This window comes from Prionailurus bengalensis, chromosome B4 (genome assembly GCF_016509475.1).
Source record: "Prionailurus bengalensis isolate Pbe53 chromosome B4, Fcat_Pben_1.1_paternal_pri, whole genome shotgun sequence".
NCBI lineage: Eukaryota > Metazoa > Chordata > Mammalia > Carnivora > Felidae > Prionailurus > Prionailurus bengalensis.
In genome coordinates this window covers 1,126,559-1,148,234 of record NC_057358.1, presented here as the reverse complement: position 1 = coordinate 1,148,234, position 21,676 = coordinate 1,126,559, and positions in this window count along the sequence as shown.

The following is a 21,676-nucleotide window of genomic DNA, read 5'->3' as shown; positions in this document are numbered from 1 at the left end:
TCAAGACAAGTCACAGACACATCAGGAGTGTAACACGTCTCAGACGTCACCTGGTCCAAATCTCCAAGCTTTGGGAGTCCAGATGTCTGGCAGCAGGGACTGTCACCACTGACCAAAGACCAAAAAACCTCTGCAGACTGGCCTCCGCGTGTCCCAGAAGTGACTCTCGGCCGGTACCCAACACGCACTCTCACTCCTGGAGGACACCCTCCTGCCAGGGGAGAGCGGCAGGACAGACAGAGAACGTGACGGGTGTGCATGAAGTCTGAGGAGCGAGGTGACCAGATGAGCACCGTGACCATCGTGCCTTGTCCACTCCACAGCTACTCAGGGCGTGGGCTGGCCTTAACTTGGCAAAAAATGCGCTCTCCCAAGTGAGTTTCAGGAAGCCAGTGTCCTTACAGACCCGCTTTCTGGAAACGTCATCCCCAAAGATGGAGGGTGAGAGGACCCGCTCTCCCTCCCTCCCCCTCTCCCTCTCCCCCGTCCTCTTCCCCCTCCCCATTCTCCTCCCCCTCTCTCTTCCTTCCCCTCCCCTCCCTCCCTCCTCTCCCCCTCTCTCCCTCTTCCCCCTCCTCCTCTCCCCCCTCCCCCTCTCCGTCTTCTTCCTCCCTCCCCACTCTGCCTCCCCCTCTGCCCCCTCCCCCTCTCTCCCCCCTTCCCCTCTCCCTGTCTCTTCCTCCCTCCCCCTCCTCTCCCCTCCTCCCTGTCTCCCCCTCCCCCTCCTTCTCTCCCTGTCCTTTCCCCTCCCCTCTCTCTTCCCTCCTTTCCTCCCTCCCCCCCTCCTGTCCCCTCCCTTCCCTCCCCCTCCCTCTCCTTCTCTCACCCCTCTCCCTCTCTCCCCCTCCCTCTTCCTCACATACACACACTCGCACACTCACACTCTCACACACTCACACTACAGGATACAAAGTCGCTGCTCCGTAAGCCTCCTCCCTGGAAGAGCACGGCTCACGCCCATTCACTCCACACCTACCACCTGCTCAGCAAACGTCCCTTCCACTGCACCTGCCCCTTCAATTACGCCACCACAGCGCTGCCCCAGACGCCCCGGCAGCCAGCCGAGGGACACTCATCAGACCTTCCGTGCGGTGTTCACACAGGCTCCGTGAGCGCAGGCAGTGAGGGTCCTGGGACAGCCACTGGGGTCCACCACAGCCCTAGGCTTGCCAGGCCCAGGCCTCAGGAGTAGGCTGGGACCCTCAAGACAAACCCAGGGCGATGCTGTCAAGACAGCAAAGAGACACTGTCTCCTTTCCGAGCAACTAAAGTCACGGAGATGCTCTTCCCTGCTCCACTCTGCCTTTGACAAAATGGGCCTCGGTCCTGTCAGTTCTGGTCACCCGAAATGGCAATGTCCTCCACAATATGAGATAGCAGCCCGCGGCGAGGGCGGCAGGCCGGCCAGCGGAGCCGGGAAGGGACGGAGGCAGAGGGTGTGGGGCCGGACGGGGCCCTGCGTGCTCAGTGGCTCTGATCCTGGTTCGCAGCGTAGGCCTCTCCCCACCCCCCAAGGGTGCACACAGGGGAGACACGCGTTATCTTTCAGATACCCAAGGGGACCACCCCCGGAATTCCACGTGCTACTCACACACCCCCGAGTCCAGCTGGGCACTGAGACAGGTGCTCAAGGAGCCACCGCAGGCCCTCCTCCCCCCAGCTTCTATAATAAACAGCGTGTCTTGAGCCTTGCCTCGGACAAGCCACCGTGCTCAGTCCTGAGACAAATAAAAACTATGTGGATGTCTGGTCCCAAGGAAGTGACAGATTACCAGGTGAAACAGAACATAATAAGGTTCCAGTTACAATAACACCAAAGCCAGACACTGGCAGAATAGAGCCCGCCCAAGCAGGGGTCTGGCACTTGCTAAGGAAGCCAGCTCCCGAGGCCGCAGCACCCGCTAGTCGGACGGTACAGCTGAAGGGCGCGTTTCCATTTTCGAAGGAGTATTAAACTACCCTCCTTGTTGTCATCAGAGAATTTTTATTGTGCTCTGGAGGAGAGAGCCGTGCCAGGAGGACAGTAAAACAGAGGCGGTTCCTATCGGCCTGGAGTCCATAATGTTGGACAGTCAAGGCTGCGCGCTTCAGTAGTAAATACAGAATTTCTCATCACTCACGGCCGTTAAATCCCAAGCAAGTACTGCAAGAATCCACACTGAATGCCTTCCTAGGTGCTGCTGGAGATTCAGGAGACAAAAGATACGCGCATACCAGGAACTCAAGGCAGGTTTTAGAGCAAATATGGTCCCTCCTTTTGAGAAATTCCGGTCAAACCAGGAAAACAAAGTAGCCACTCTGTTCCCTCCCTTTCCCAATCCTGGGTCTACAGTTTACTACCCTTCTGTGCTATCCTCCAAACTCCACTTGTGTTAAGTGGCAACCACCGCGCCCAAAATTTGCACAGCCGACAGCACCATCTCGATCTGAGACCCTTCGTTACCCAGAAAGAAGTGCTGTGCCCTTAGCCGCCACGCCCCGCCCCCAGCCCCTGCCAGCTGCTGGAACCACAGACCTACTTTCCGTGTCCGTACGCCTGCCCCGCCCATCCCAGCCAGCACGTTCACGGAATCGCAGGGATCAGACACCGTGGGGCCTTTGGCATCTGCCGCTTTCACCTGGCATCACGTTGTCAAGGTCCATCCGTGTTGTAGGCTGTGCCAGGCCTTCATTCCTTATTTCTGAGTAACATTCCACTGTATGGACACGACCCGTGTTGTCATCCACCCAGCAGCTGGTGGATCCTCAGGTTGTTTCCACTTTCTTACGATTATGAATAATGCCGCTGTAAACGCTCACGTACAAGTTTTTGTATGGGCACGTGTTTTTGTTTGTTTCTTTTTAAAGATTTTTTATGTTTATTTTTGAGAGAGGGAGACAGAGCATGAGCGGGGGAGGGGCAGGGAGAGAGAGGGAGACACAGAATCCGAAGCCAGCACCAGGCTCTGAGCTGTCAGCACAGAGCCCGACTTGGGCCTTGAATTCGTGATCTGTGAGATCATGACCAAGTTGGATGCTCAACCGACTGAGCCACCCGGGCGCCCCTTGAATGGGCAGGTTTTAACTTCTCTTGGGTATATACCTAGCAGCGGAACTGCTATAGGTCAGTCAGCAATCCCATAGTTAACACTTTGAAAAATGTAAACCATCTTCCAAAGTGGCTGCATCTCTTTGCATTCCCACCAGCAGTGCATGAGCTTTCCAATTTTCTCCACATCCTTACATATACCTGTTATTTTTAAACAGAGACCGGCACCTGTCTGTCTTCTTTGCCATTACAGCCATCAGCGAGCGTCAGGGGGATCCCACTGAGCTCAGGCTGCATTTCCTTAATGACTAATGAGGTTGGGCTTTTCACATGCCTGTTGGTCGCCTGTATGTCTTCTTTCAAGAAATATCAGATCCCTTGCCCACTGTGAATCTGGGTTATTTGCCTTTTTATTGTTGAACTACAAGATTTCTTTGCTTGTTCTGGATACTATTTCCTCCTCAGATACATTACAAAAGTAACTTAAAAGTTTTCCCTCCCTCTCTACACTGCTGCTCTACTTTCTTGATGATGTCCCTGTAAGCACAAAAATGTCTAACTTTGATGAAACCCAATTTATCTATTTTCCCTTTTGTTGCTTATGCCATTGCTTTCATGTGTAAGGGACTCCTGTCCAACCCAAAGCCAGGAAGATTTCAACCTGTGTCTCCTTCCAGGAGTTGCATAGCTCTTACATTTAGGAAATTTCTCCCCTTTGGGTTAATTCTTACATACGGAGTGAGGTAGGGGTCCAGCCTCACTCCTTGGCATGTGGGAATCCAGACAGCCTATCATTTGTTGAAGAGTGCTCATTCTCCATGGACCGGTCTTGGCGCCCTTCTCAAAAACCAACTGACCATAAATATGAGGAACTGTGTATGGGCTGTAGAAGTTCTTCTGTGGATTCCTCAGGGTCACATCCGTGTACACAGAGACCACCTGACTTCTTCCTTTCCAATACTTACATCTTCTGACTATTTTTCTTGCTTAATTTCCTGGCCAGAACCTTTGGTTCAATGTTGGAAACAGTAGTGAAAACAGGGGTTTGGTCTTGTTCCAAATCTTAGGGAGGAGGATTTCAGTCTTTCACCATCGAGTGGGAGGTAGCTGTAGGTTACTTGTAGACAGCCCTTAATGGGTGGAGAAAGCTCCCTTCTGCCCCTGGTTTGCTGAGTGGTGGACTTTTCCCAGTGCTTCCCCTGCATCTACTGACACCGCCATTTGAGCCCCTATCTAGTGTCCTTTCGCGTCAGCCTGAGGGACTGAGGTGCGTTCTTGCCAAGGCAGGGGTCTGCTGCTGACAGATCCTCAGTTTGTTTATCTGGGGACAGCTAACGTTCTCTAGTTCTGAAGAACTGCTGGCCTTTCACGTCTGGCTTCCTGGCTGACCTCTTCTTCTAGCATTTTGAACATGTCTGATGCCTTTTGACCTCGTTTCCGATCAGAAACCAGCTATTAATATTATGGAGGATCCCCTGTACGTGATATTTCTCTCTAGATTCACTCAAGATTCTTTGTCTTTGTTTTTTCACAGTTTAATTAAGATGTGTCCAGGTACCGATCTCCTTATGTTTATCCTACCTAGAGTTCATTGAGACTAATGTTTTTCATGAAATTTGGCAAGATTCTGGTCATTACTTGTTCAAATATTATTTCTGCCCCTGTCTTTCCCCTCTCCCTTGGGACTCATGGCCATGACAGGTGTGTTTGTCACCTGATGGTCTCTGAGGCTCTGTTCATTTTACTTCATTCTTATTTCTCTCTGTTCTTTGGATGGAATCATCTCAATGGACGTATCTTCAAATTCACCGATTATTTATCCTGGCAACGCAAATCTGTTCTTCAGTCCTATGTGTAGCCTGGACAATGCTTCCTCCCAAAGATGTCCCACATCCTAATTCCAAGAACTTGGGTTACCTTAGAGAGCACAGGGACTTTGCATGTGTGATGCAGTTAAGGATCTTGAGAAGGAGAGATTATCCCGGGTTATCTGAACTAGCCCCACTGCAGTCACAAGGGTCCTTACAAAAGACTCCGAGGATCAGAGTGCATAATAGAAGATGCCAGGACAGAAGCAAGAGACACCGGTGATGAGAAGGGAGCACCAGCCGAAGAACGCAGGCAGCCTGCAACACCACAGAAAGCAAGAAGGGCTTCCCCCCACTGCCCCCCGCCCCCACCCCCACCAAGGCCTCAGGAAAGGACGCAGCCCAACAAAGACCTCACTTTCAGATTGCTGACTGCCAGGACAGCAAGGGAATAAGTCTGTGTTGTTTGAAGCCACTACGTTTACGTTCATTTCTTACAACAGGAAATTAATAAAAGCCCTCTGGTACTTTTTAGCTTCACAATTCTGCTTGGTTCCTCTTGTAACTTCTGTCTCTTTCCTGCTAGTCTCTGCTTGGTGAGACGACATTTACGTTAGTGGACTTCATTCTTTAGGCTGGGCTTCCCCCAGCTCGACACATCAAAACAGCTCACTTAAAGTCCCTGTCAGGGCACCTGGGGGGCTCAGCCGGTTGAGCGGCCGACTCTTGATTTCAGCTCAGGTCATGGGCTCATGGTTCATGGGATCGAGCCCTGAATCAGGCTCTGTGCTGACAGCCCAGAGCCTGCTTGGGATCCTCTCTCTCGCCCTCTGTCTCTGCCCCTCCCCAACTTGTACTTTCTCTTTCAAAATAAATAAATAAGCTCAAAAAAAAAATAAAAGTAAAATAAAGTCCCTGTCCAGGAAGTTAGCATCTGGACTTCCTCAGGGACAGACTCTACTGACTGTTTCTCTTCCTGTATCACGTGTCTCCTTCTGTCACGTGTGGCCACCAAAGTCTCTGTCCAGTGAGCTTGGTAACCAGCTAACAGAGCCCTTCAACAATCACCATAAATGCCGTGAACCAGTAAGATGCCCGGTGTTTGTGGAGGACTCTGGGAGCACGTGGGAGCACACCTTTACTGCCCCGACAGGCCGCTTACGACTGCGTCTCGGCCCTCCACCCTCTCCCTGTGCAGAGCCTTGAGCTCAGCCAGGAGGGGGAGATCAGGACCGACTCGGGTCTTCCCGGGCGCGGAGTTGTGCACAGATCCCCAGGACTGGGCGAGCTTTCCCAAAGCCCTCTGTGGACATCCATTTCCGCAGCCTTTCCTGTTCAGTTTTTGGTCAGCTTCTTATGTGTCCTGTGACTGTCACCCCAGGCAGCTGTGATGGGGAGCAGTTGCTGACTTTCTCCCTAACAAGCGGCCCAGGGAAACAGGCTGTTCACAGGACAAGTTGTGGGTCAGACCAAAGGAAGACAAGCCCTGTGAGGCAGGGTTCCCGGGGAGGTAGCACTTTTGACAACAGTCACATGGCGATGCTCTGGGGACAGGGCTCTTGGGGAGCTCTCTCCAGTGGTGACCAGGCCGCAGTATCTTGCACTGCTGTCACTGTGAGGCTGGGGGACAGGGACAGCTGAAGTTAAACCAACACTAAACTTGCTATTTCTACCAAGATTCAAGATTCAGGCACTTTCCCTTGAAAGTCTGCTGCAGTCTTTGGGCATTTTCCAGAGCTCTGCAAAGGGTGATTGTGACAATTTTTGTCAGTGTTCTCACTGCTTTCAAAGAGAAGGTTTTCAGGGGTCCCCACTCTCCACTCCCAAAGTGCCATAGCAAAGCTGCCTGCTTGTATGGTCAGGGTCCTGGCTGTGCACATACTAAGTAGAAGGAAAAGCCTGAGCTTCAGCTTCTGTTCCAGAAGTTACGCTGTACATCATTAAACATCTGAGAGAACCCCTTGGTTCCCCCATGAAGCTTCCCAATCTTTGTTACCTGCTCCAAAGATCAATCTTTCTTACAGAAGAGGCTCTGTCCTCTGTTGAGCATTTTTTCATGAACAGAGATAAGTTTTCCTATCCATTTAGCCATAATAGCTCCAGAACATCTGAGAGCTTGAAAACGGCTAATGGAAAGCCATGCACGATGTGTCATTAAAAATGATTCACTAGAAATACAGCTTTTCAAAAGCCCAAATATAATAAACATCGGACTATGTGTGTTGACCTTACAGGACACTAGACAATGAAATTTCAAGAAAAAGAAGCAAAACGCATAAGGAGTTAAAAATAAGAAACAAAGCTGTCATTATTTACAGATGGTAAGATTTTAAATATAGAAAGTTCAAGATAATTTACATATAAATCATCAAAGTTAAAGGGAGAATGTATAAGATATAAATACACTTTGTTTACTTCTATTCATGTGACATTCTGGAAAAGGCAAAATCATTAGGCCAGAAAACAGAACAGGCAATGCCAGAGCATGGTGGGTGACGGCTGCAAGGGAACCACGGGGGAAATTTTAGGGTGGTGGGCCTTCCCGTACGGTCCCCGGGTGGTGGGCCTGTTCTGTATGGTTCTGGGTGATGGAAACTTGACTGTGCATTTGCCCAAACCCACAGAACTGGACAGCATGAAGAGCGAACTTTCCAACGCAAATACAAAACAAGGTCCTAGAATGGAATATGACAAGTAAATCTAAAATAACGACATCTGAATGACAAGCGTACGATATAACTTCACTCTAGAGAGTAGATTAAAGATGGAGGTGCCTACCAAAGTAGCTGCTATTGGGACTAGAAACTAAAGACGGAAGAACCGAACCTGACTCTCTGCATCTGTTTGTCACAGGGTGTGAGCTACCAATTCTGAACATAGTCTCCTTCTGTCCTAGAGATGAACAAACAGAGACAGTGGACGTGGGGGCCTGGTTTCTCCATGTTGGGGACAAGGCGCAAATAAGTGAGGATGTGGGAGGTTAGAACACATGCTTTCATCAGAAACATCAGCAAAAATCCGTGTTTCATTTATAGAGAGGGATGAGGGGTGGACAGATAAATGATAAAGAAACAGGGTACACACACATGTTCACACAGGCATGAGTCGCTCTGTCAGCTGCGTGGTCACGTCACCAGTGACGCCCCGTAGCAACAAGCACACCAAATGCTGGGGTCGTGGTTTCTAAATATCATTCTCCAGGACAAGGAGGATGGTATTTCTCCATGATTTTTCGGAGAACTGGCTGACTCTGGGGTTGGGGCAGAGAAAGATGATCCCAGAACATCTTTTTGTAACAGAAAGAAAGACGTTGCTGAATAAAAAGAAACCCATAATTATGGGCGTACCTCAAAGGGACAAAAGAGTCAACTTGAAAGGGCCCTAAATAGAAAAAAAAAAAAAAAACAGAAGTACAGTGAATAATGTAGTATTGGATCATAACCCAAAGTATAAAACAAATACCCATGAGTCCAGACGGATACAAGTAAATGACTGCATAAATGAAGGGTGAAGAGGAGACTGAGAGCCCTTAGAAGATTTCCAGGAGCATATGGACACACTCTCCAACCCAAGCTGACAGTGGGTTAGACTTATTCACTTACTCCAAGGAACAGATTATGGAAGGGAAAATTGGTAACCTCACAGTGGACAGAGGGGCTGGTACCACCTTCATCAAGGTTTATCATCCCCAGTGATAAGTCACGTTGCTATGACACGTCCTGATATCATGCAATGAGAAAGTGGTATCTTCCCAAACACCCACACCTGAAGTCTAAACTTGAGGAAGACACCAGAGAAACTGAATCTGAGGGACACTGCACAAGACTAACAGTCTTCAAAACTGTCAAGGCCACAAGAAACAAGCGAAGACTGAGGAGACTAAGCAGCTACACACGTTGGGGGTCTCAGACAGGCCCTGGGACAGAAAAAGACATAGTGGGAGAGCCTGCAAGACCCAAGTAAAGTCTGGAGCTTACTCACACTGGTGTGTCCTTGTTAATCTCTTAGTGTGGACAAGCGTGCCACGGTCGTGTAAGATGTAAGGAATCCAGGTGACAGGTACACAGTAACTCTTTGTACTACATTTTCAACTTTTCTGTTGATCTAAAATTATCCCAAAATAAGAAATATATGGGGCACCTGGGTGGCTCAGTCAGTTAAGCATCCAAATGTTGATTTTGGCTCAGGTCATGATCTCATAGTTCCTGAGTTCCAGCCCCGCATCAGGCTCTGCGCTGACAGCACAGAGCCTGCTTGGGTTTCTCTCTTTCTCCTCGTGCCCCTCCCCAACGTGTGCACATTCACTCTCTCTCAAAACAAGTAAACATTTAAAAAATAAGCAATATATGAAAAATAAATTGAGATTTCAGCAAATTTTCCAACATAAGAGCAACACACACACACACAAAAACAATTGCATTTCTTTTTATGAACAATAAATCGTTCAAAAATAAACTTTTAAAACACCATTTACTAAAACATTACAATTACGAAGTACCTAGGAATAACTAACCACAGATGTTTAAGACTTTATGGAGAAAATTATACAACTTCACTGAGAATTATTAAAAATAGAAAGACCTAAATACACGCAGTGTTAGCCCACGTTCTTATATTGGAAGACACGTTCCTTTAAAACATCAATTCTCTCCAAATTGACCTCCAGATTCAGTGGATGCCAATCCAAACTCCCAACAGACTTTTATTTTTTAAACCCTAGGTTTTCCCTATTAAATGCAAAGATTACAAAACTTGGTTAATCAAGATATTGACACGGGGATTGGGAAATAGGCAGCAGATCAGAATACCGCGAGCCCAGACACAGGGCAGGATACGTGTCCACAGACGGACGCTGGGTAAGTGTCCGAGGGGACTGTGTGGGTCACTGGTACCGGGACCACTGAACATTCATGTGGAAAACACAGGAAGGCGTGCTCCGATCTCCCACTATATGTAAAAGTTGATTCCAGTTGTGTTGGAGGCCAGGTGTGGAATCTTTTGCAAGATTACACAGAAAACTACCTTTGTAACCTTGGGAAAGGGAAAAATTTCAATAACGTAGATACAAAAAACAAAACCTACAAAGGAAAATATTGATAAATTTGACTCCATTAAAACTTTTTAGGGGCACCTGGGTGGCTCAGTTGGTTAAGCATCTGACTCGGTTTCAGCTCAGGTCAGGATCTCACAGTTCATGGGTTCAAGTCCCACATCGGACCATGCGCTGACAATGCAGAGTCTGCTTGGGATTCTCTCCCCTTCTCTCTCTCCCTCTCAATCTCTCTCTCTCTCTCTCTGCCCCTCCCCTGCTTGCTGTCTCTCTATCAAAGATAAATAAACATTGACAAGATCATTTGGAGAGACTTGAGCAGAGCAGGAACCAAGTGTGGGGCGTGCCAAGGGCAGGGCCCGTGTGACTGCCCAGCCACCCCCATGAACTAGCTGTACTTGTTAGCATAGCTGAACAAGAGACATCAGACAGCCCAGCAACTCAGTGTCAGGGAATAGGCCCATAAAATCCTGTGCCCACCCACCGGAGACTTAGGAAAGCTCACCCGTAGCCCTGTACCCAACAGCACGGCTGTTCACGCACTCAGGCTGTCCCCTCTTTGTGCCCAGGCTGGGTCTGGGACTGGCAGACGTGTAAACATGGACCTGCGAACACCTGGCTGGGGCCCACCCTGCTGACAACTTCTTTCGAGTCTCCCGATGGCTGCGCCTGGGAGGGCCCTTCCCGTAACCAGGCCAGGCCGTGAGTTCACAGACAATCTTGTCCACAGTGCGGGTGAACTCCGCGCGCTGCCAGACCCCTCAGTGGCCGTGAAGCAGGCATCCTTGTCACCAGCCCAGCAAGGGACAGCCACTGCATGGGAAAAGCCAGTGAGCACGCCCAGCCCGGCCGGTACCCACAGAACGAGGGGAGATATGGGCAGAGGGGCGCGAGCCACTGAGTTGGGAAGAGACGAGCGGGGCCACCCACCGTCCTCCACTGCAGCTTGGACATGTGTGGCCAGAACTGCTTGTGTCCTGGAGGGTGAGGCCTGGGAGCGTAACAGGACACGGATCCACTTACATGAGACTCAAACACAGGCACATCTGAGCAATCACGACTCAAGGGTTCTATTTCCATTAAAGCTACAAAGAAATGCAGAGGAGTAGTGTCACAGACGTCCAGACAAAGGTCACGTTTAGGAGAAAGGAAATCAGGTAGGACGGGCAGGTCTGGGTTACTGGCAACACTCTACCTTTAACTCAAGTACAAGTGCCCTGTCCCTCCTAAATGTCACACTACACCTTGTCTTTAAATCCTATGCAGGCATTTAAGGCGCTGCCTGATAGATGTGGTCAATTTCCGCTTAAAGTTTTTGTTTTTAGAGCAACACCATTCCTAGGTGCTTTTTGTTCCTTTGCTATGGTTTTATTAGTGTATCAAAGATAAGGGTAGTGACTACACAGCAGGTATCCTGTGATGGGGAAGGGGTTGCTCACAATGGAGGGTTCGGGATCCCGCCTTTGCGTGTGCGAGACCTGAAGGCATGGGAAGTCGCTCCGTCAGGACTGAAGACCTGAGGCAGCGCTACTCACAGAGGCACGGAACATGCCGGAAGCATCCACAGACACGAATTCCCACCTGGGACGTGGTGGCATGTCCTGCATCCTGACCGCCGTGGGATCGAGCATGCTGGCACGTGAGAGGCGGTGTGCACGGCACGGGGGCGGTGGCTCCCCGTCCCCAGAACCAGCCCAGAGCCACGGGGCTGCGTTCCCGTCACCTGCCCCTCCTTCTGGGCTCAGGGACACAGTGGTCCCCCACAGCCTTGCTCTTACTCCGCCCCATTCCTGAGCACCTCACACAAAACCACGGGGCCACGGTGGACAGCTGACACCACGCTTCCTTATTTTTCAAAACAAAGCCAAGCGTCAGCCTGGGTTTTGGAAATTCCATGAGAGGCCTGCCCAAAATCGGCCCTGGGGCTCCCACAGGGGTGGGAGGTGTGGACCACCGGCACCAGGACCCTCTGAAGGGGAAAATTAATCAGCAGACGGCCGTCCCAGAAGCTCATTCTCCTCTTCCAACCGACACAAGTAGACGTCTTCACGGGTTTCCTGTTAATTCCTCACGCCGTGGCGCGAGGCCAAACCCTGGGCACCTGGCACGTGTCGGTTGCCTCAGGGACAGACAGACAAGGTCAGCGCACTCTCGGGCAGCACGCACCCCAGGAGAAATCACACGGCTCACTCGGGAGTCGGGAAGACAGGCCGCCCCCACCCTGGGCCCACACAGCAGGTGCGCTGTCCCCAGCGGCTTTGCGTGCCAGAGAAGGAAAGGTGGCTCTGAGGGCTGTCACCGAGAACTCAGGTGAGACAAACGCAGTGTCCAGGGCTGGAGCAGGCTTCATCGCGCAGGTAAACACTGGCTGTACAAGACGAAGAGAACTTCGTGGAATACCCAAGAACTTCATCTTGTGAGATTCAAAATTCAAAAATCTTTAATGTTAACCTTATAAAACAATCAAATTCCTATATGTTCTTTCTTTTTAATGCTTTATTTACTTTTGAGAGAGAGTGTGCACATACAAGCGGGGGGGGGGGGGGGAGGGGGGGGGAAGGCCAGAGAGAGAGGGAGAATCCCAAGCAGGCTCCACGCCGTCAACACACAGCCCAAACTGGGGAACCATGAGATCATGACCTGACCTGAAGTCAGACGCTTAACCGACTGAGCCACCAAGGCGCCCCGAATTCCTAGGTGTTCTTTAGTCTATTGGTGGACATTTCTTTGATCTACCTCTGTGTGCATTTACTACTACTGCATAGCTTTAACCACTATAGATTTTTAATCTCTAGCAACCCCCATCAACATTTTCATGACTAGTTTTACTCACTGCTCGCTTCTGGATTAACTCGTCTAGAATCCTATTCCAAGTTTTATTGGGATTAATTAAATTTATGGACTAACTTTAGGGGGACCGATGACTTTTGGTGTGGAGACTCCTTGCCAAAAGTGTGGAATGCTTTTCCATATGTTCAAATTTTTTAAACATTTTCCGCCTTTTACCCTTTTTTTCCACCCCCACCCCCACCCTGTCAACCACCAATCTGTTCCGCCGTTTAAGTTTATTTTGGTTTTAGATTCCACATACAAGTAAGACCATACAGTATTTGTCTTTATGACTTCTTTCACTTAGCAGAACGCCCATGACATCCACCTGTGTGGGAAGATCTCTTTCTTTCTCATGGCTGAGTAACATTCCGTCGTATACACACCACATCTTCTTTACCCACTCATCCGTCAACAGATACTTAGCTTGTTTCCAGGTCTTCGCTACCGTGAATAATGCTGCAGTGAACAGAGGGTGCAGATATTTTTTTGAATTAAGTGTTCTCATTTTCTACAGATAAATACCCAAAAGCTGGATGGCTGGATCATAAGGTAATTTCATTTTTAACTTTTTGGGGACCCCCCCATACTGGTTTTGGCAGAGCGGCTGCACCAGTTTGCACTCCCACCAGCAGTGCAAGAGGTTCTCCTCTCTCTGCATCCTCGCCAGCACCTGCTGTTTCTTGTGTGTTGGATCCCAGCCATTCTGACAGGTGTCAGGTGGCACCTCCTTGTGGTTTGCATTTCCCCGACGGTCGGTGACACTGAGCACCTCCTCACGTACCTGTTGGCTACCTATTTGTCTTCTTTGGAAAGGTATCTCTGCCCCTATTTCAATCAGATTGGGGTTTTTTTGCTTTCAAGTCATAGAAGTTCTTTATATATTTTGGAAATTAGCCTTTTATGAGACATGTGATTTCCAAGTATTATATCCCCGGTAGGCTGCCTTTTCACCCTGTGGATGGTTTCCTTTGCTGAGCGGAAGCTTTTTAGTTTGATGTGGTCCCACCTGTTCACTGTTGTTTTTGTTGTCTTTGCTTTTGGTGTCAGGTCCAAAAACTCGTCGCCAAGACTGATGACAAGGCGCTTACTGCCTGGGGTCTTAGATTTAAGACTTTCATCCGTTCTGACGTTATGTTTGTGCACGGTGGAGGACAGTGGCCCAGTGTCATTCTTCAATGCTGCTGTCCAGTTCTTGCAACACCATTTGTGGAAGAGACTGTCCTTTCGCCATTGTGTGTTCTTGCTCCCTTGTCGTGAATTAATTGGTCACGTAGGTGTGGGTTTATTTCTGGATCCCATCCTGTTCTGCCAAGTTATGTGTCTGTTTTTGTGCCAGGACCATGCTGTTTCGATCACTAGAACTGTGTGACGTAGTTTAAAATCAAGGAGCTCGATGCCTCCAGCTTTGTGCTTTCTCACGACTGCTTTCAATTTTCAGAGTCTTTTGTGGTTCCACACAAATGTTAGGACTTGTTCCAGCCGTACGGATAAATGTCGTTAGAATCCGGACAGGGATTGCACAGAATCTCCACGGTGCTTTGGGTAGGATGGACGTTTTAACAACACTGGTTCTTCCAATCCTTAAGAATCTTAAAGATGTGTGTCCTCTTATACTAGACCCCAGTTTAATCTTCCCATTTCTAAATATTACAACCTTTTTTAAAAACAGGATTGATTACTGAATAGCACAGAATCTCTGAGATCTGGAGGCCGCAATCCGGGTCTCCTCAAGAATTACATGTTACATATCAAATAGCAGTGGGACATCAGAGATTTGTATCAAAACAAACAGACAGGGACAGAGCTCACAGGACATGGGCCATGAGATGGAAACTATCAGAACCGGCTGTGGGAACAGGGCTCATCATCCTCTTCTGCTTTTGTGTATGTTTGCAAATGTCCGTAACAAGCAGTTTAGAAAGAAGAGAAAAGGGAAAAGGAAGCGGTCAATACTGCTGCCCAGGCAACAGAAAATTATGTATTTACTGCCTTCCCTTCTGCCTTGTAAGACGACGACCCAAGAGCAGATGGCGGGTCTCAGGCGGGAGGGGTGCTGCTCCAGGGCCCTCCGTCAGAGAAGGAAGGGCAGGGGGACACCCTGCGTGTGCCCAGGAGCAGCACTCGTCCGCAGGGTGCCGTCACCCCCATTCTGTGTCCCCAGCGTGTGTGCATACACACGTGATGCACACGTGCATGAGTGTACATGGGTGACATGAGCACTGCACGTGTGTGCCTGTGTGTGGTGTGTGCAGTGCACCACGAGCACATGCGTGTGGTAGGTGGTCAAGTGTGGCATGCGGGTCACGTGCGGTTACACGTGGGGCGTGTGCACGCATCTGGTGTGCTCATGCAAGCCTGTGGGTGTCCCGTGTGATGGACATGCACGCATGTGCACTGGAGAGAGCGAGCCCAGGGCAGCCGTGGGATCACATGTGGCTCCCAGCTGCCCTCACTGCCTCTGTGGCAGCCACTCACCAGGTCCACACAGCCCTCCTTCCCGAGTTTCCCTCAACCCTTTGCGCATGCCACATATGGTGCCGTCACTGAACTCCCCTCGACTGCCCCGTTCCTCTAGGACCTTCGGTGACTTGACTCTGTCATCCTGCCACGGGCTGCCCCGTCCCCTCCTCCCCAAGCTCTCCCTCCAACACTGTGGCCCCGCGTCCCACCCAACAAACGTGCATGGATGGCCCACGTCCTGTGTAAGCCTCTCACGTTGTCAGTCTTTCACAGGACAACAGTGAGGTGTATCCTGTGCACCTGCTATGGTGCCTGACACACTGGACAGCCATGAGGAGGGGAGGTCTGGGAATCGCGTCCTCCCCGGATGGTGTGCAAACCCCTGTCCTCAAGTTACAACTCCTGAGCTTGTTTATGCTTCTGTGTCACTAGCATAAGGCCCGTCTTCTGGACGCAAGGTGACATCTGGATTCTAGCGCCTAGCGTGTGAGCGGTGAGCGTCTGCCCGGACACGTGTGCCGAGAAGGGAGAGGCCTGTGGCGTAATGCTCATGCTGCGCGTGTCTCAGTGAAGGACAGCGAAAAATGCCGACGACCCTGAGTGCTGTGTCCACACCCTAATCCTGACACTTACGGATTATGGCCAAAGTCGTGAATCTCTGAGTCTCCACACCCTCATCTTTAAAATGAGGTCTCCGCCTGGTTCTTGCCGATGTTCAATTTCTGCTCGAGTTCCAATTACCTTTTTCCGTCGTGGTTATCTGCACGACCTCTCAATTGGAAAAATATCGCATCCTTACTAAACGCTAAACAAACAAAAAGCCTCCAAGAGCGTGCCAGGAGCTGGGAGAGATTAACAAGAAGCCAACCATCCAGGGCCAAATAAATGTCCGTCCTGTCCTTAGACTACTTCTCCAGTCCTGTCCCTGTGCCTCAGCACCTCCCACCCAGCCTGCCCGGTCCAGACGCCCCTGCCTGTGTGTGTCTCCACCTCCGTCTGTCTCTGCCTCTGTCTCTCTCACCCTCTCCCTGCCTCTGCCTCTCTGTCTCTAACACACACATTTTGTCTCTTGGGCCTCGAACGTCAGGTCAGCACCGCACCCGGCTTCTTCCGCTCAAGAACCCCCGAGCGGGTGGCATCACGCAGACACGGCTGCCCCTTCGCCGGCTTCCCTCTGGGATTCGTCTGTGCTCCCGTCTGTACAAGAAGAGGGGTCTCCGTCAGGATCTCCGCTGCAGGCATGGAGCTGTTCACGTGGACATACCGACTGACGGACAACAGAAGGGGCATGTCCAGAAACGCGCCGTGCCCCTGGCTCGACGGGACCCCACAACCGCACACGGAAATCAGGTGGGGACACAGATGCGCCCCTGCGTGACCTTCTCTGTGACCCTGCCTGGGACAAGCCACTTGTTACACAGCACACTGTGAACATGACGTCGAGCTGATGGGAGGAACTCCCCAGGTGCAGAAGCAAAGGAGCGAGCACGCAGCGTCCTGACGAATTCATCCTGCCTCCCTACTGCTGTGTGTAGAGGCCAGAGGGGAGGCCGCCCGGTCCAGGGGTGTCGTCAGGGCACAGGCCCAGCTGCGTTGAAACGGGCTGCTGACGGGCGTACCTCAGAGCAGACACCAGCACACTCCCTCTTGGTGCCTCTGGGCACAGAGGTCACACGGCAGGTCCTCAAGGAGCCCGAGACAGAGGACGCGAGCAGCGCAGGACCAGCAGGATGAGCTGGGCCCCGAGCGGTTCACTGAGACTGCGAACCAGGCTAGTTACGGAGAAGACACAGGGAAGGGGCAGCGTGTGGTCACCCGGACCAACGAGCCCCTGGCAGCCAGGGAGTCCCTGGCCGTCAACCTCAGAGGGCAAAACAAAGAAGCCAAAACAAGACGACACACTCATCTGGACATAACACCAGACAAATGTGTGTTCCCAGGACCCACAGGCACCTTGTCTGTTTGTGCCTTAAACAACACAGGAAGAGCTGCTGTCTCCTCCCCAGGCTCCACCAGCTTGTCTGGACCCGGACACCACCCTGTGCGGCCTGAGACCTTGGATGGATACAAGGTCTCAGGACGAATCTGAAAACCAGGAAACGTTCAAATAATAAGCAGCTGCTGTGTCCCACCCTCGTGGCCGGACACACTGGGACACAGAGCCACCACCGGCCTCCCGCACGCCTCCCGCCACTCCAGCCACGTCACCCGTGCGAAGGCCCTGCCCAGAAGGGGTGGCTCCGTGGTTCGGACTGTTTTCAGGTCAATTCTTCAGCATCACGTGAGCTGCACTCCCTTGAAAACTGGGATTTCAGCATTTCAACGTTTGGAGAGATCTCTTACCTCCCCATCTGTCCGGCAAACTTCCCTAGAATGAAGATCATATTTGGACTCTGATGACCATAATAAATTGACAGGAAACCCAAAAATCGGAAATGGGGACACACAGAATGCTTGCTCACATGAAACCACTTCTGTCCAATTTGTAGAGAAAAAGAGAATCCAGGCTAGTAAATGCACGTCCAGGGAACAGCAAAGCCGGGCCGACGTTCGCTCCTGTAAACGCAAGGAAGCGCTCAGGAGCTCAGAACTACATGCGTGTTTCACAACATTGTGCAACTAAACCTCGTTCATACTGTAGGCACGGAAAGGAGATTCTTTAAGCGGTGACCTCAAATGTGTACCAGCGGCGATCCAGAATCACGGCCCCAGGAACGTCTGCATCTCAAACCCTGGACTCCGGGGACGTGTCGCAGCCGCCCTATACGCAGCCTGTGGTGCAGGGACCCTCAGTCAAGGTCAACGGTTGAGAAAGGGCAGACTGTGGGAGATGGTCCTCGTCCCTTGTCTCTCCTCCCTCCACAGAGACTGTCAGAGCCACTCAGCCCGGAAACCCAGCTCGCCAGCCAGGCGTGACCCACAGGATGCGCCGACGAGCACATTGCAGAGCAGTGTGCACAAGGCAGTCTCCACCCTGTGACGCTGGCAAACACTGATAACGGCCAAGGTGACCCATTTGCCACCTGGCGGTGCCCATGGCCGAGAACAGGGGACAGAAGACGGGCTCCCTGGGAAATCGCTGCTGCCACATCTCAGGTCAAGTCAACTTAAGAGATACTAATGACCATTCAGAAGCTAACAACGTTGGTTGTTGTTTTCACACATTAAAAAATTGTTTCTCGGGCGCCTGGGTGGCGCAGTCGGTTGAGCGTCCGACTTCAGCCAGGTCACGATCTCGCGGTCCGTGAGTTCGAGCCCCGCGTCAGGCTCTGGGCTGATGGCTCAGAGCCTGGAGCCTGTTTCCGATTCTGTGTCTCCCTCTCTCTCTGCCCCTCCCCCGTTCATGCTCTGTCTCTCTCTGTCCCAAAAATAAATAAACGTTAAAAAAAAAAAAAGAAAAAAAAATTGTTTCTCGGGGCGCCTAGGGGGCTCAGTCGGTGAAGTGTCCAACTTAAGCTCAGGTGATGATCTCACAGTCTGTGAGTTCAAGCCCCGCGTCAGGCTCTGTGCTGACACCTCGGAGCCTGGAGCCTGCTTCAGATTCTGTGTCTCCCTCTCTCTCTGCCCCTCCCCTGCTCGAGCCTTGTCTCTCTCTCTCTCTCTCTCCCAAAAATAAGTAAACATTAAAACAATTTTTTTTTCTCAAGAACTTGGAGCAGTTCACCGAGATGTTAGCTAGCCCCTAACACGGTGAGCAGAAGCACACAGCCGACCGCAGGGGTGAGGGCAGCGTGAGGGGCGGAGGCCGGGGCAAGTGTCCACGTTCCCAGCAGTCTCCACCTCCGGCCGACCCCACGGTTCCTGGCCGGTCTTAGAGTCCGCTTGAGGGTAGAACACACAGCAGTCACACTGAAGCGTCACCCATGCTGCAACAGAGGTCTGGAGGAAACGCCAAGATTACTCTTACAGGCTCCAGGGACGAGGGAATATAGGAAGTAATACGAGCACCTTGATACTGATAAATTCAACAGCTCTGATGAAGCACACGCGTTCTTGAGAAACACTACAAAAGCTTACTCGGGCAGAAACATAACCTGAATAAGCTTCTGTTCATTCAGAGTTACCCCCACACACACCCCACACACACACAAACACAGGAAACTGCAGGCCACGACTTTACTAGTGAATTCTGGCAAACATTTAAGGGAGAGATAATAGCAACTCTACAAAAACTCTCACAGAAAACTGCAAAAGAAGGCTTCCAAAGCCACTCTACGAGGCCTGCGTTACATTAATGCCAAAACCAGACAATGGTACGAGAATGAGACACCAAAATCCTCAACATAGTAGGAGCCAATGATGCCCGGCAATATACAAAATCGTACAATATGGGGGCGGCTGGTGGCTCAGTGGGTTGAGTGTCCAACTCTTGGTTTCGGCTCAGGTCATGATCTCACGGTTCAGGAGTTAGAACCCCGCGTCAGGCTTTACACTTGCCTCGGGCTTTCTCTCTCCCTCCCTCTCTGCCCCTCCCCTATTCGTTCTCTCTCTCTCAAAATAAACTTAAAAAACAAGTATTAAAATTTCTAAAAGAAACAAAAAAAAAAGAACTTAAACACAGAGGTCCTACTCAGATTTCAGGAGATGTTGCCATTCAGACACAGGTGCACTGACAGTGCAGAGCCTGCTTGGGATTCTCTCTCTCCTTCTCTCTCTGCTCCTTCCCTACTCTCACACACGCTAACTTTCTTAATAGTACGTTCTGACAAAATAGGGTTTATCCCAAAAAGGCAAGGTCGGTTCAATATTCATATAAATCCATCAACCTAAAGCATCGTATCCACTAACTACAAAAAAACAGTCGAGATTACCTCAATAAACACACAAAAATGGCAACTGAGGAAAACCCCACATCTGTTCCTGCTAAAGCCCCTTCAACAATCCTGAGGAGTTACTCCAATGGAGCGAGCACATGTGCAAGCACTGCTGACGTGGTAACTCGTGGGTCAAACAGGGAGTATTTTCTCCCCATCAGAAACGACGCAGGTCGCCGTCACCAGCTCTTCCAGCACCACGCTGGGCTCCAGCCTGTGCAGGAAGACAAGGTGAGAAAGTGACAGGACCCCCTATGAAGACAATCCAGGGGACGCCTGGGTGGCTCAGTCAGTTAAGTGTCTGACTTTGGCTTAGGTCACGATCTCTTGGTTCACAAGTTGGAGCCCCGCGTCGGGCTCTGTGCTGACAGCTCAGAGCCTGGAGCCTGCTTCGGATTCTGTGTCTCCCGGTCTCTCTCTTCTCCTCCCCCGCTCACACCGTCTCTCTCTCTCTCTCTCTCTCAATCTCTCTCAAATAAGTATTTAAAAAAAAAAGAAGACAATCCAAAAGAATCTATTTTAAAATCTGTTTGAAGGGTGACTTGGTGGCTCAGTTAAGGGTCCAAATCTTCATCTCAGGGTTGTGAGTTCAAGCCCCAAGTTGGGGTCCGTGCTGGGCGTGAAGGCTAATTTAAATAAACAAATACATTTTTTTTAAATCTGTTAGAACAGGTGAATTCGGGAAACCCTTGAGGCTGAGGGATAGATGTACTCCCCCCGCCCCCAACCTTTACTGTTGGGGAAAAGCTGTCTTCTCCCTTCACTCCTGTGGATCCAAAATTGGAGACTGGCGGTCTTTCCTTCTGAGGCAACTATTCCACTCTCCCCTCCTGTGGCTTGTGTGGTTCCTGATCACCGCTCCTCTGTAGGTGTCGTGTGTTTTCTCTGGCTCCTTTCAAGATCTGCTCTTTTATTGTTTTTTGTGGGTTTTTTTTAACGTTTATTCATTTTTTGATATAGAGAGACAGAGCGTGAGCAGGGGAGCGCCAGAGAGAGAGGGCGACACAGAATCCAAAGCAGGCTCCGGGCTCCGAGCTGTCAGCCCAGAGGCCCACGCAGGGCTCGAACTCACAGACCACGAGATCATGACCTGAGCTCAAGTCGGATGCTCAACCGACTGAGCCACCCAGGCGCCCCTATTGTTTGTTTTTTAAAGGCTTTATCGGGGCGCCTGGGTGGCGCAGTCGGTTAAGCGTCCGACTTCAGCCAGGTCACGATCTCACGGTCTGTGAGTTCGAGCCCCGCGTCAGGCTCTGGGCTGATGGCTCAGAGCCTGGAGCCTGTTTCCGATTCTGTGTCTCCCTCTCTCTCTGCCCCTCCCCCGTTCATGCTCTGTCTCTCTCTGTCTCAAAAATAAATAAACATTAAAAAAAATAATAATAAAAAAAATAAATAAAGGCTTTATCTTTAAGGAATTTCTGCACCCAGCGTGGGGCTTGAACTCACAACCCTGAGATCAAGAGTCGCAGGCTTGACACTGAGCCACCAAGACACCCCAGTGCCCTCAGCTGTCATTTGATTTGCCCAAGTACTGACTTCCTGGCATTTACTCACCTGCTACGCCCTAACTTCCTTGATTTGTGGTTTTGTTTGTCATTAATTTGGGGAAATTCTCAATTAGGACTTCAAGTCTTTCTCCCGCTCTCTTCCCTCTTCCTCCACTGTTCCCGTGTGTGTGTGTGTG